This window comes from Adiantum capillus-veneris, chromosome 2 (assembly GCF_014529385.1).
Source record: "Adiantum capillus-veneris isolate H3 chromosome 2, ASM1452938v2, whole genome shotgun sequence".
NCBI classification, from domain to species: Eukaryota; Viridiplantae; Streptophyta; class Polypodiopsida; order Polypodiales; family Pteridaceae; genus Adiantum; species Adiantum capillus-veneris.
In genome coordinates, this window is record NC_140932.1 from 58,161,767 (window position 1) to 58,177,396 (window position 15,630).

The following is a 15,630-nucleotide window of genomic DNA, read 5'->3' on the forward strand; positions in this document are numbered from 1 at the left end:
ACAAACAGATTTGGTCAGGTTTTAAAGAGCGGTTTCTGCTGCAGTTTCGCAAGGTCGTGTCGGTGAATGAAGTGGAAGCGCAGATCAAAGGCCTGCGGCAAGATGTAAGCGCCAATTTTGAGGTTTTTGTAGCGGACTTTGAAGCTTGTTGGAGGCAGTTGGTGGCTGTTACGCATGTGGTTAATGGTGACTGCTTCAAGATGAAAAAGTTTCTAGCTTGCTTGCATCCGGTGGTTCGAGAAAAGGTTGATGATGAAGAGCCTAAGTGCTATGGTGAAGCGGTCCAGGTTGCCAGGGTCAAGAGCCGCAAAGTGAAAAGAAAGATGGAGCTCGGCTTGCTTAAGCCGGCAGAGTATGCGCCTATTATAGCAACCGGGTGTTCTTTGGGCCCGCCGAGGATGGTGCAAATGATGCGAAGTGCACAGCCTGTTGAGGTAAGGCCAATGGTGAATTTTGCTTGTTCGGAGGTGCCTGTTTGCAGGATGATAGTGCCAATGGTGGATGTGCTTGCCAACGAGGGCAAGCCATGTGTTCAAGAGAGTCTGTGTGCAGCGAAGGAGGTAGATGCGAAGTGCCAAGTAAAGCTTGAAGAGGCAGTAGAGCCTGTTCTTGTGGAGTCTTTGCTCGAGAAGATGGCAGGTTATGGCCAGGTTGTAGGTACCAAGAGCTTGGATTTGGAAGATGAGAGTGTGCAGAGCCAAGTTGGCAGTAGCGAAGCTTTTTTGGAGCTGCTAAAGGATGTGAATACAGGTGCCGAGTCGGCCTATGGCAGTGATGGTGGTGAGAGTTTAAGCTCGAGTTTGTGGGATACAGGTGAAGAGGACGGGTCCACGTCCTATGGCGAAGAGACGGAGTCTAGTGAGCCTGAGATGGTACAGGTAGAGCTGCCTGGTTTGGTATATAAAGATGTGATGGTTGCCAATGTGGCTGAAGAGCAGGTGGAAGTGCCCAAGCTTGGGGCTGAGGATATGCATGCAAAGGTTTTGTGTGGCACCATGCTAATGGTGATGTTGGTTAAAGTGGCCGTGTAGTGTGCTTTGATAGTGAGGCAGGTACGGAGCTTGGCCAAAGAGGAAGCTGCCATGGAGGTGGAGAGTGAACGGGTTGAAGAAGACGGTCTGCAAGAGGCATTGGTGGAGCCATGTGGCTCTCTTGGTTCGGATGAGCATGAGGATACGGTGTTTGAGGATGCCACAGGCATGGAATGCAATGGTATGATGCCGTTAGAGAGGCCTTTGGGTGATGGAAAGGTGCCTTTGGCCATGGATAGCGAGGAAGAACAGGCTATGGATGCGGCTAGGCCATCAAGCGAGATGTGCCATTGGGTCTTGAAGGCTATGCTTGTCAGTGCAGCAGTGCAGTGGGCAATTCGCCAGTTACATAAGTCCGTGGAGGGTTCCTCCACATTACATGGTTGGGTGGGAGGGTCAGGTTTGTCAGGTTTGTCTGTCTATGGTGGTATGTCGGTTGGTGTGACCTTTGGGCAAAGTGGTGAGCACGATAGTGCTCTTTTGAGTGCTTGGATGCCAGTGGCTGCGTGGAGCAATGAGGCTATGTTGTGTGCACTTTGGGTACACTATTGTGTTTGTGTTGGGGTGCAACACTACAGGGAATTTCTAACTGTGGATGGACAAGACCAGTGCCAGGTGTTGGACCCTGGTGGATGATAGTGGATAAAGCAGGGGGTTGGGCAACCCGCCTAAAGGAAGGCCAGCAGAGCAGGAGCTATGTATATATTGTACATACACGTTGTGGTGTGGTTTGAGGTTTGCTCAATGTTGGTGTGGTTATGCCGTTTTGGTATGCAGCGAGTATGCTTTTGGTTGAGCATAAATGCTCAACAAGGGGGTGGGCAATGATGGTGCAGCCAAAGTTGGTTCGCGCTGGAAAGTGTGCTATGCAGTGCAAAGGGTGCTAGCATATGTATGGCAAAGGTCTAAAGCAGGAACGAAGGCCTTGGGAGAGAATGTCGTGGCGGAAGTGTATGTTTGATGTGGATTTTTAGGTCGATGGTATGCTGCCAGGTGCTAAATTGGAGGGTGGCCTCATGTGTCCGAAGTGATGGTTTTGTGTGCCAAAATGTAGTATTTGAGATGCTCTAGAAGCTCATCCAGACAGCTCGTCAAACGGAGCCCAGATGTGCGAGATATGGCAAGTTGAAGTGGGATGCGTTTGCAGATCCTCGCCAGATTGGGCGGGTGCATGTGATTGGTCAAAGCTGATGCGAGTTGATATACTCGAAGTGCTCGAGTTGTGATGCATGCCGGTCTTTTCGGATTGGCGATCGGAGCTTCGGATAGCAAGTTATGGGCCGTCGAAGTTTTGACGGGGGTCAGTTTCAAGGCGGTAGGGCCGCATTGGGAAATGTGCAATCTGGTGTTTTCTTGAGCTCGCCAGGTGTCTAGTGGATAGTATGCAGCATGTGATGCTAGTCGGAGTCGACGGCACCTGAATCGGAGGCCGGAGCATAGAGGTATGCTCGATCGAGGTCGGCAGTTCGTAGCGAACGTGGATGATCGGATGCTTTTCCCTAGGTTTGGGACACGCTGTTTGAGGCTGTCGAGGCGTCATGGTTCGGAGCCGACAGATGCAGTTCCCATGTGGCATGACCGAGAAAGCTCATTTGGCGAATTTGATCGCATAGAAGCATCGACACCATAGGAAATGAATACAAAAAAAGACCCTTGGGTATAAGTGCAAAAGAAAGAGGTGAAGCTGGCAGGGGGGTGGCTTGGCGAGAAGGTGAGTTCAACAAACTTGAGCACGCGGAGCACCGATTGCATGATTGCATGGGAAGCAAGGATTAAAAAACCTCTTTGGTTGTGAATTGAAAAGAAAAGGAACAGGGGTGTATGGACTCAAAGGGAAATGAGGTTCAAAGCTAAATTAAAGAAAAGAGAGGCCTCAAACCAGTAGCGCGGGCGCTGTTGCTTAAAAAAGAATGTTTTTTTCCTTTTTAAAGAGAAGAGGTGAAAGTGATCAGTAGGGAGGCAGCGAGCTTCGAAAAGGAGGAGGGTTTTCTTTTTGGCTTAAGGAAGGAGGAAGGAGATCCTCATACGATCGCGCTCTCGACGGTTTTTTTGAGAGCTTTGGAGTTGCTTGCTTGTTTGGAGCCACAGGAAGCTCACGAGGAGCACAGGCCATGGAGTTCTTGTAGCTGGGCTTGAGCGGGGCTCGTCCTTTTGTGTGTTTTGGTTCACGCCGGTTGTGGCGATGAGGATTGTACAGTTTTTTTGGTGTGCCTATGAAAGAGAAAGCCCCCATTGCAGTGAGTTTTGTGCGTCGTCTCGCCCCCTTTCCCCCCTTCTCTTTTGCTCTCGTATGTGTGTGTGTGTGCGGGCGTGTCGGCAAGTGTGTGCCGCCCCGACGGAGTGTTGCACAGAGAGAGAGAGAGAGAGAGAGAGAGAGAGAGAGAGAGAGAGAGAGAGAGAGAGTGCGTGTGGTGTTTTGAATGAGTGGGAGCGCGCAAAGGCTATCGTAGATGGGTGCGGGTTGTGTGAGTTCAAGTGTGTCTATGTGAGCGCGTGTGCACGCAGAGTTCGGTGAATCGAGCGAGTCGAAGGTGCTCGGAAAGTGGATTGGGGTGCAGTGTGTGCCCTGGGCTATAGGAGGCATTCCGTGTTGGCCCGCTGGGCGTGCTCCCCATTCTCCCTCTCCACCGTGAGCATCAGTAACTGGAGCACTTGAGTCTGACGGGGTTCACTAAACAGATTTTTCATAATTGAATGCTTTGAAGATATGGCAGATATAGTTCAAAGATTTTTGATGGACAGCTACCTAATGATCAAGCTAGAACATTGATGATAGGGTATAAGCCTTATTTCATTTTTTGTATAGTTATGTGAGTCTGATGATGGGTAAGGAGCTTAAGGTACCTATAGCAGATGCATATTAAAGTGCTGTTCGCACAGACTGCAGGCTGTGCAGGTTCAGAGGGGGTGAATGTCGTGCAGCTTTGCTGCCATGTAGAGAAAAAAAGCAGAGAAATGCAAGATCAGCTTCTTTAAAGCCTACACCTTTAGTGAGCAGTGATCAGGGCTTGGTAACAGGCCAAGCTTAATGATTAATGTATGCCAGATGAGGCTTAAAAGGGCCAACAGATGCCTTAATGATGCCAAAAATGAGTATGCTTGAAGTGAGCACAAATGGAAGATTATAATCTAGAACTGCAGTGCTTGAAGTGCTCTACCGGCCTGTCTTTACGGCTCGTCGATTGGAGCTACGGTGTAAAAGTTATGGCAGTTTGAAGTTTAAGTCGATTGCAGATCCGTGCCGGATTGGGCAACTGCAACTAAGGGGACAGGAATGAAATGAATACATGGGCTTGAAGTGCTCACTTTGTGGAGCGCGTCGGTCTTTTCAAATCAGTGATTGGAGCTCCGATCGCCAGGATATTGGCCGTTAAAGATTCACCGGGGGCCTGTTTTGTACCAATCCGGTCGGCTTAGTTGGTGTCTCAGTTGGGAGTTTCTGAGCTTCAGCTAGGGTTTTGGAATGCGGAAGCAATAATTGCTTGAGGAGTCTCATGTACGAGATGCCATCTCATGTAGTGCTTGGACGACGGTAGTCGTAATTGGCGCTTGGTTAGTCTGACACTCTTTAACCGAATGTGATGGGAAGGTCTTACGTCAAATGCAATCACTTATACTTTCATCTTGCAGGCATGTGGCACTATTCAAGACTTTTACGGACATCAACATTCACGATGATATTGTCAATCGAGGGCGGATGAAGAAAGATGTGGTGCTTGCGATGCTTTAATCGATATGCACGCCAAATTTTGTGCCTACTGCATTGCCTTGGCAGGCATGTATGCCTAAATGTGGTGCCCTTACAAAAGCGAGGCCACCCACTAGTGCCCACCCAATCAGTGAGGGGAAATGGTCGTTTTCGACCTCAAGAGGAGGGGGCCACCCATGGGATGGTCACCCAATCATGGGTTTTAGTGTGACAAGAAAAAAATAAAAGAGAGAGGGCAACAACGGCGCAGTCGTTGCCCCTCTTTAAAAAAAAAGGCATGATAAGCTTTTTTTTTTTTTTTTTAGTGGAAGGGAGAGAGAGGGCAACAACGGCGCAGTCGTTGCCCCTCTTTAAAAAAAAAAGGCATGATAAGCTTTTTTTTTTTTTAGTGGAAGGGAGGAAAAAGAAAGGTCATGCAAGGTCAGGGAAGAATAAAGGAAGAGGAAGAGGAAGCGCCCAGCGCCGTGGAGAGAAAGAAGAAGAAGAAAAGAAAGAAGAGAAGGAAAGAAAGAAAAGAAGCAGAAGAGAAGGAAGAAAAGGAGGAGAAGAGAAGAAAGAGGGGTTTCGCAAAGCAAGTTCGTTTTCGTCTTTGGTTACGATCATTATGAAGCAAGGATTCTCTCTCGCTCTCGTCCTTGAGGCAAGCAAGCTTTCCTCTCTCCCTCTCGAACATGAACAAGAAGCAAGCCAAGGCGAGAAGAGGATTACAAGTAAAAGCAGAGCTTGGTTAGTGCAAGCCAGGTTCGAGAAGAGTCTTGTCGAGGCAAGCAAGCAAAGAAAAGCTTGTCGAGGTTAAATCGAGCAAGCAAAGCGTGAAGTGATTAAAGCAAATCAAGGAGTTAGGTCTTCGAACGAGCTTTAGAGCGAGCTTTGTTTTTTTTTTTGGAGTGCCGTCCTCCCTACCTCCCCTTCCTCCTCTTGCCGCCCATGTGCTTCCTCCTCTTCCCTTCCTCCTCCTCCTCACCCTCCTCCTCCAAAATCCTTCCTCTCCATATACTCCTCTAACCACCTTCCCTTCCTCCAGCTCCTCCTTTAGAAACCACCATCCCTTCCCTAAAGTCCTCCTATCTCCTACTCCCTTCTTCCTCTCTCTCTTCTTAGTCACTCTATGACCCCTCTCCCTATCCCCCCTCTCTCTCTCTCTCTCTCTCTCTCTCTCTCTCTCTCTCTCTCGTGCTATCTTCCCTCTATGTGAGTGTCTCTCTCTCGCTCGCCACCCCTCTCTATTGTTGTCTCCCCCTCCCACCGCCTACCCCCCCCCCCTCCCCCCCCCTTCTCTCTCTCTCTCTCTCTCTCTCTCTCTCTCTCTCTCTCCCCCCCCCGTTGCCTTCCCTCCCTTCCTGGAGTGAGCTCCACCCCTCTCTCCCCCATGTCTCTCTCTCTCTCTCTCTCTCTCTCTCTCACACACACACACACACACACACACACACACACACACACACACTAGGACGAGAGGGAAGGGTGGCAAGGCTATACTCTCTCTCTCTCTCTCTCTCACACACACACACACACACACACACACACACTGGGATGAGAGGGAAGGGTGGCAAGGGTAGAGAGAGAGAGAGAGAGAGAGAGAGAGAGAGAGAGAGGGTGGAGAGAGCTATTTTAAAAAAACAAAGCACTAGCAGTATCTCTAGTGCCTCCCTTTTTTGTAAAAAAGGGAGAGAGGGGGAGAGAAAGAGAGAGTGATAGCGGGAGGGAACTGGGAGGGAGAGAGAGATAAAGAGAAGAGGGGTGGCAGGTGGAGAGAGAGTAGGAGATTGGGAGAGAGAAAGAGAAGGAAGGTGGAAGTGCAATCATCGTCCTCCCACCAAGTAGAGGGTAAGCCCCCGATGTGGAGGGATAGCGCCAATCCTTTTTGTTGATGATGTTCTTGAATGCATTCTTCTACCTTGGAAGATACGGCGGTGGTTGCTGCATTGACTTGAGTGGCAAGATTTGCCATACTTGCGGTGAGTGTGTGCTCAACTTTCTTTGCTTGGGCAAGGATATGCTTCGTGTCGATTTGCTTTTGTGACTCCAAGAGGGTGAGGCGGGTCTCCAAGGCCTCGAGAAGCCCCTTGAGTTTCGTGTTTTCATCTCTAAGTTCTCGGAGGAGGTCTGTCGGATCCACCCGTGGAGAGTGCACAAAGAGGCGTGTCGGCTTGATTGGTGTGGAGGACTTCTCTCGTTGCATCGTGTGGGAATGACTCCTTGGATATGAGGCAGACCTTAGTGGGCAAACCTGGAGAAAGTTTTCAAAGTGTCGAGGAGGGCTGAGTCGGCAAGCAGCGCGAGGAGGGGTTGAGAGGCTCGACAGACTGTCGAGGAAACCAGACTGTCGAGGCTTACGAGATGTTGTCTGGTGATAGAGTAGGGGGCTACACTATGGCTGACGGGACCTCCCCTCGAGGCTGCCCCTCACCCAGGGGAAGGTCGACCAGCGTGAAGGAGAAGGGTTCCTTTGCTAGAGAGAGAGAGAGAGAGAGAGAGAGAGAGAGAGATAGAAGGGGGGAGAGGGGTCCTCAAGGGAAGGGCAAGGTTGGGCACGCGAAAGGGGGGGGGGGGGGGGGGGGGGGAGGGGGAGAGTGGAGTGTAGGTGTTTTTTTTTAAAAAAAAAGGGAAAGAGATGGGTGCTTAGGCCCAAAAAAAAAAGAAGAAAAAAAAGGCATCCAAAGCAATAGGGATGCTTTTTTTTTTTTTTTGGGCCTAAGCACCCCCTAACACTCCATCTCTTTCCCTTAATAAAATAAAATAAAAACCTACACTCCACTCTCCCCCTCTCACAACACCCCCCCCCTCCCCCCCGCGCCTCTCTCTCTCTCTCTCTCTCTCTCTCACTTCAAGTTCGAGAGTGAGTACCACACACTTCTAGAGTGCTCTGCTTTTGGTCACATCCAGACTTACTTCCTTCACATTTTCAGCCATGACCTACACCTACACACTTTCCTCTCCGAGCCATAGTGTGGGCTTTCCATTACACACACACACACACACACACACACACACACACACACACACACACACAGAGAGAGAGAGAGAGAGAGGGAGGATCGAAGCTAGGGAAGAGGGAGGGGCGGACATAGAGCAAGAGGTTGGGGCCAGAGAGAGGAAAGAGGTGGGCTGGAGAGAGAGAGAGAGAGAGAGAGAGAGAGAGAGAGAAGAGAGAGAGAACAAGGGGCAAGAGAGGGAATGGGTTGGAGGGATCATGAGAGGGAGAGAAGGGGAGCGGTGAGAGGGTCTGCTTTTAAAAAAAAAACCAAAGGCACTAGCAAAATCGCTAATGTTTTAGGTTTTGCTGGAGAGACAGAGGGAAAGAGAGGAGAATTTTAACGTTGTTGAAAAGTAGAGAGAGAGAGAGAGAGAGAGAGAGAGAGAGAGAGAGAGAGAGAAGACATGGGGGAGAGAGGGGTGGAGCTCACTCCAGGAAGGGAGGGAAGGGGGGGGGGGGGAGAGAGAGAGAGAGAGAGAGAGAGAGAGAGAGAGAGAGAGAGAGAGGAGGGGAGGGGGTAGGGGATGGGAGGGGGAGACAACGAGAGAGACACACGCACAGAGGGAAGACAACATGAGAGAGGGGTGGGGAGAGAGAGAGAGAGAGAGAGGGAGAGAGAGGAGGTCCTTGGCTACTCCACTGGAGGGAGGGGCGGCAATGGGTGGTGGTGGTAGGAGTAGGGGTGGCACATGGTGGTAGTAAGTTAGCACCACTAACCACCAGTGGTGGGCTAGGGTGGTGTGTGGTGATGATTGTTAAGGGGCGGCAATGGGAGGTAGTGGTGGTGGGATGAAAAAAAAAAGCTCGCTCCAAAGCTCGCTTCGTTGAGCTCGCTCCTTAACCGTCCCCCAAATCAAAGTCGAGAGGAGTTTGTCGAGGCTTGAGCAAGCCAAGGCCTGGTCGAAGCGAGTGCGAAGCATATAGAACGGGAAGTTGGAGCACTGTTGGTTATTATTGAAGCATGATGATCGACACAACGAACTTACATGAGGTTTGCAGAATCTTGAAAGTAGAAGAGACAGATAAAGCGACATGAGGGAGTTTCCATCACCGTCATCAGCTAATGTTTGATTAATCATTCTGTTAAACTCCGTGTCCTTGACGGCCCGATTAATTCTGTAAAGCGGGAGCTTAAACTCCTAGTCAGCAAATGATCCCAGTGACGGCGCTGTTAACAGCCCGCCTTGGCTAAAGATTAAGTTGTACTCAAACATATTAATCAATTAATTGATGATTACGGCGATTACCAGAGTCAGTTGCATCAATTGTTCTTGTTCTTTGTCTTTCTCGCCTCCCACAGCGTGCCCAGCTCACGTAGCGAACACATATCCCCTGACAACGTGATGAGGCAGTAACGAGCTGTTTACGAACGAATGCAAGCTGAAGGTTTTTCTCCTCATGCTGTTTCTTTTGTATGCATCATGAAAGCTTTTGGTAGCCTAGAAGCTGCATACAAAGGGAAAAGAGTTCATTCTTTACTTGAGAGTCACATCTTGTTAGAGCAATAAAACATTGTTGGCATTGGGTTGTTAGTTTTGTATACGAGTTGCGGAATGGTTGCAGAAGCTCATAACTGTTTTGACAATTTGTTGGTCAGGGATGTGATTGCCTGGAGTGCACTTATGGAAGGCTATGCCCAAGTCCGTGTATGCCAAAAGTGGGACTCTCACAAGAGCATGGCAAGTGCTCAAGGAGCTTTGGGTTAGAGACACTATTTCTTGCACTGCATTGATTGTGGGGCATTCGGCACATGGCCAAGGTGCAGAGGCACTGAAGTGTTTCGAACAGATGAGGCATGAATATGTCTCTCCGAATGCAGTGACCTTTTCTTCTATTCTGCAGGCATGTGTGAGCATGGATACCATAGGGCCAGGCAGTCTGTTACATGCATACATGATGAAGCATGGTGTTCACACAGATGGGCCGATGGGAACCATTATTGTTCACCTGTATGCCAACTTTGGTGGTCTCGCCCGGGTTTTTTCAATATTTTGTAAATGTTTGCTGCTTAGGATGAATGCTCTAACAGACTAGGGGGGGTTGGCAAGCTATGTCAGGCGTTTTTTGGAAAGTTGTTTTTGTGCTTTTTCTTTACGATCAGATGTTGATAATTATGTATGTCACACTTCGATGGCTCCTCCTCTTAGCTTGGAGGAAATGGTTTCAGGACATTAAGCATGCACTTGTGCAGGTAATGCCTTGAAGGATATCCATGAGTTCCTTTAGGAGATCGAGTGTTGATCTCTCGATTCAGAGAGTCCTCGCCTGCTTTACTATCAAAGTTTGATGGGAAAATGAAGACATGATATATGAAGGCCAAAACCATGCAGGGAATTCTGAAGTAAGAGCATTTTTTGGGTAAGTGAATGCTGAAACTGCAAACTGTCAAAAGAAAAAAAGGCCAGGCCAGGGCTCGCCAGGAAAAAACGGGGGAAGAGGCGCTGCAGAATTTTGAAGGGGGAGCCACCACGCAGGGCAGCTACTCGGGCTGGAGAGTGCAGGTAGTGAGAGGGCTGCAGGGTGGCCAGCTAGAGACCATTGACAAGGGTGGCCAATTTCTAGAGAGGGACCGCTCAGAGGAGCTCAGAGAGAGTTGGAGAGCGGGCTACAAAAGCCGAGGAGGGAGAGATGAGCTCTGATCATGATGGCTCCAATAAATGCAAGGGGGTGATGTCTGAAGTGGAGTTGAATGCCCAGCTAACTAAGGAGTTAACTGATTGGGTCAGCTAATTTAGAAGGCTTAGGTGTGAGCACAGGGAAAGGGAGCGGAGAGTCCTCCTGTTGATACCCTTGCCCAACCCCTTCTGTCCCATCTTTGAGACCTCCTTGAAAGCGTCCTCTTTTGGTGGACTAGCAAGTCAAGATGGAGGTGCTGAACGTGAATCGATAGAGAAAGTGGAGGAGGTTGCACTGTCAACCAAGTGTTAGAGCTCTCAACGAGCATGTGACTAGTGTGCGCAGAAAAAAGGACCGAGAGGGGACGGTCATGTTGGGCACCTTCCTGGGCTGATCAAGCTCTGAGAGCAATGTAAAGAGACTAGACCTTATACAGGTTGGGGTTTCCATATCAGAGGCAACAGGAGGGTCGAGTAGCATTGGTTGTTGTGAAGGGCTTTGGAGCATTATAGGGTGTTGAAGGTCGAGAGCCTTGTGTTGTGGGTGTATGAACGAAACTATAGAGACGAAAGGTTCATTATCTGCTTTGGTCAACCACAAGTGAGTGCATAATGGTTTGGTAACTTAGTGGAGTACCAGGGTAGAGGGTTCGACTTGGAATATGGTGGGCGAGTATTATAGTTTCATGCCATGTGATTGATTTTCTTTCCTTGTTGTCGGCTTGAGCTTGTAAACCCCATGGCTGAGGGCTTGGGTTGATAGCCGGAGACTGTCTGCAAAGTGGTAGTTGCCGGTGTTTGAGTGGATAGATTTGTGATCCGAAACTGACAGAGAGGCCTAGCTATAGAGGTTTTGTGTCTTGGCTTTCTTCTGTCAATGTTAGTGAGTCCAATCTTCATATTTGAGTGCTTAAATCACTGTCTTATGACGTTTTGACATTAGGAGAGTGTTCTTAAACCATAGGGCGACATTTTTGGATAGTTCTATTGCAGTTTTTAGGAACTTTTTCATGATGGATCGTATCTTGGTACTTTGTTGGATTGGGACCAGATTTGGTACGATAGTGCCCCTATATGTCCTAAACCTCCTCTTAAAATTTCATTGCATTTCAAGTCTGTTCAAGTGCCGAAATGGCGTGATGACCTAGAGTTGTGAGAAAGGACATAGGTAGATTTCTTTAATCATTGAGTGTTGGTTTTCTTGTTGAGTGGTGTGTTTTCTTGTTAAAGTTCAATTTTTGAGATTGACGATCTCAAAGAGTCTTCGTGCCCCCATCCGAGTCACTTTCCTGAGTATTGACATTATGTTAGTTCCGATAGCTATGCTATATACATTTGTCACGGCAACCCGCTAACATTGGTTCCCTTGCCAAGGATATGATCCTTAGATGGTGAGTAATCTAGTGTGTATTTAGAGGGTCTTTTTCTAAAGATTTGTCTCTTCATTCCATTTACACTTTAGCAGTGAAGCAATTAGACACGGGGTTTAGTGCTTGATAGAGTTTAGAAGTCGAGGACTTGCTAGATCTATTCTTGAGAAGTAAAGAGGGTTGTGAGTGAGATAGCCAAAAGCATTTCACTCTCCGATTTTCTCTATGCTTTCGGAGTTCCGTTTCATTTTCCATTTTGACTTTATTTTGTACTGTTGTGTTTTTTTTAATTTCTTGTTTTATTTTAGTACTTAGGAGTAGGGTAAGTAGAAACTACCACCATCAAATTTGGGCTAAAGATTGAGGGAAAAAAGGGTGAAAAGCACATTTTGGCTGAAATGACCATAGTTATGGAATTCTAAAAAGCTGATGGTAGAGACCTCAAAAGTGATCCAAATTCAAAATTGTGTGGATCAAGGACATCAGCAGACTCTCCAGAAGAAATCTGGAAAGTTTGGCCAGATTTTATGGAGGAACATGGATCGCAATCCATGTACCCCAGAGACCATTTTGGTAGAAAAGTGACTAGTGACAATGTGCATCAATGAGATATTACCCTGATCAAGTTGTCTTGAAAGAAAAACTCAAAAATCACATCAAAATTGACTGTTAGGAAAAAAATAGCAAAACAGACAGTGTAGATACAAAATTTTTGACTTTTTAACTTTTTGGGATCCGAATTTTAAAAGGGGTGAGATTTAGCTTCTACATGGAGTAGAGAACCAGCTGAACAAAATTCATGAAAAAATGCTTCCAAAATGGATTGCGATCCATGTACCTTTTGACATTGAGGGCTGATATTTGACAAGTGCATCCCTGATAACTAGTGGAACAACTTTGCAAAAAGGGAGCATAGCAAAAAATTGAAAATAGTTGATTAAAACATCAAAATTTTGCCAGATAGCCAAAAATCGCAAGGTAGACAAAAAAACCCACTTTGGACTGGGGAAAATTTTCCAAATTCAAAAAGAAGTGGTGAAATAGACTACTAACACTGCAAGTAATCATCAAACCAAAATTAGTGTTCAGATATGATGGAACATGGATCGTGATCCATGTACCTCATGAAAAAAAATTGGATGAGATTTGAGTAGTAGGTAGCAAGTATCGTTTGGAACACTTTTCCCAAAATAACCATATGCAAAAAAGTTGCAAAAAGTGGTCAAAAGAGACAAAAACAGAACATTGTCAAAACTGTCACAGCAAACTGTAGAAGTCAATTTTGGTAGGACACATTCAGAAATTCTTTGTGGAGAAAGCTACAAAGATCATAAGCTACTAGCACACCAAAGATCAAGTCTAAAAGCGGTGAAACATGGATCGCGAGCCATGTACCCCTGAGGAATTTTTGGACAAAAACTTTTTCAGCATGAAGCAGACACTATTGTGGACAAAGGTCCCCAAAGAAGTTTTGTAAAAAAAGTCCAAAAAACTCATCAAAAGTGCCAAAGCAGTTCAAGGTGAAAACCCTAAAATAGACCTAGGTATTGACTTTTACTGGTCCTAAACAAGTCCAAATCACACAAAAACAATATAGTAGAGATCAATGGACCAAGGAGACGTTGTGTGCCAAGTACTTTTAACACATTCGTAATGGCTCATGATCCATGTTCCTTTATCACAGACTGATGCCAAACTTGCACCATAGCTAGAGCATATCACAAGGAGTCTAGTGGTCTTTTCAAAACTTAATCTGGATACCAAAAACTAGACCAAAAGCCTAGAATTGCCAAGTACTCTAACAAAGTGCCAAAATTGACCTAACTTTGAATCCAGAGGTCCATTTTAGAAAAAACTTTGATAGCATAGGACTTACTAATCATGTTGAATCTGATGGTACCAAGAGAAGTCAATTTGGGCTCCAAACATGGATCGTGATCCATGTATCCATAGTGACAGGTTGACCTCAAACTTTCTAGATCAATAGTGCATACACAAGGAAACATATCCCCAAGCCTAGTTGTGAAAAAAACTGGGCAAATTTGGGTCAAAAGGGAGCAAAACATGTGACAGGCTGAAAACCACAGTACAGACCTTGTATTGGGTCTTTGACCCAATACAAGGTCTGCACTTGGTTTGACCTATCAAACCAATACCAAATCCAAAAAGATTTGAGATTTAGTTTGTGGACATAGTCAAGAATAAACTCCTAAGAGATCAAGTCCACATGTGAACATGGATCGTGATCCATGTACCTCAACCTCAGAATCTGATGAAAATTGGTGTAGAGCCTGTATATGAGCTTGTCTACATACTATCAAAAATTGGAAAAGTTTGGAGAAAAAAATTCTGACAAGGGAACATGGATCTCGATCCATGTACCTGAGCATAGTGGGGATATTTGACTTAATGATCTTGTAGACATACTTGAGTACATCCCAAATTCAAGAGCTAGAAATACCTTTTGGAGACCAAGATACAAGCCAAAGTTCCTGTGTTATGGTCTTGAAGCTATTTTGAGTGTTGTTTTGAGTACAGCTCACCAAAATTGCTCTGACTTTTGCTTGGCAATTGAATCAGGTATAGCTAGGCAGAAAGCTTGCAAGCAATAGGACACACCTAGAACTGAATTTTTAGAGCTAATTTTTTTAAAATTTCCTAATTCCAAAACTTTTAGGATACCCCAAGACTAGTTTCCAAAGAGCAAAAGAGTCACAAGTTCCTGAATTTTGAGAGACCTGATCAAGGGAAAAAGGGGATAAGTTGCACTAAGCCAAAGTGGGCTTGTAAGAGGCTATCTTGAGAATCTTGAGTGAGCTTTAATCATGATAAATCATCCACCACCAGGCTTTTCTACTCCATTCAGAGACATGCAACGAGCAGGAAATGCGGCAATGCCTTCGAGAGTGAGATTGGAAGAATACCTAGAGGAAAGGTACCCTGTAATCAACAAACCGAATGTGAGATTCATCAGAACAACCAACAAAGCCATGAGAGTGCTTATAGATTATTCTCATGAGGGAACATATAGATTCAGAAATGGGGATCAATTTATCTTCTACAAGTGTGTAGAACCCTATGTTGGAGAGTTGACCACCCATAAGAACCTCTATGCATTCACGTATATAGATTCCCATGGAGTTCAAGTTTTGATGGTAGACAGGAATGGAAGAGAGTACAAACTTGTCAATCTAGTTGACCTAGAGAGATATACATACAAGGGTATTCCAATCTCTACTTACTTTTAGCCAAAAACGATGTCAAAGCACATATTAGAGAGGATTCCACCGGGATTTTCTCCACCACGAGAGGAGAGAGCAAGAGCCGACTTTGCAAGAAACCACGATCTTGTTAGATTGGTGATTAAACCACAACTATTAAGACCATATCAAGTGGCCCAATGTGTCAAAACAAAGTACAATGGGTTAGGGGATCCATATGCTCATGTCTCACCCTTCAAACAAGTTTTGAGAGCTGAGCAGATTTTGGATTTCCATACACAATATGCGGGATTTGGGTTGACATTAGAAGGAATGTCTTTCACGTGGTTCCAACTTCTAAACAGAGATGATTTCCCAAACATAGCAAAAGGGGGATCAAACACAACACAATGTCCCAAATCTACGCTTTCAACAGAAAAAGGATGAAAAAGTGAAGGAAGATCTGCTTCGCTTCAAACAATACATTGAGAGATATCCTGCGAGAGAGCTACCACAAGATGAGATATTATTAGTTCTCTTCATAGAGGGCTTGAGGAATGAAACTCTCAAAAAGGACCTACATTTAAAAGGATGCATGATGTTTCAGCAAGTCACTACAGAAGCTCTATATCTAGTTGACAATTGTACGGCCTACAGTATGAAGCTAGACTAAAACCCAATCAAACCCAATAGCACAGATGGCTGACGTATCCTCATCCAAGGTATGAAAA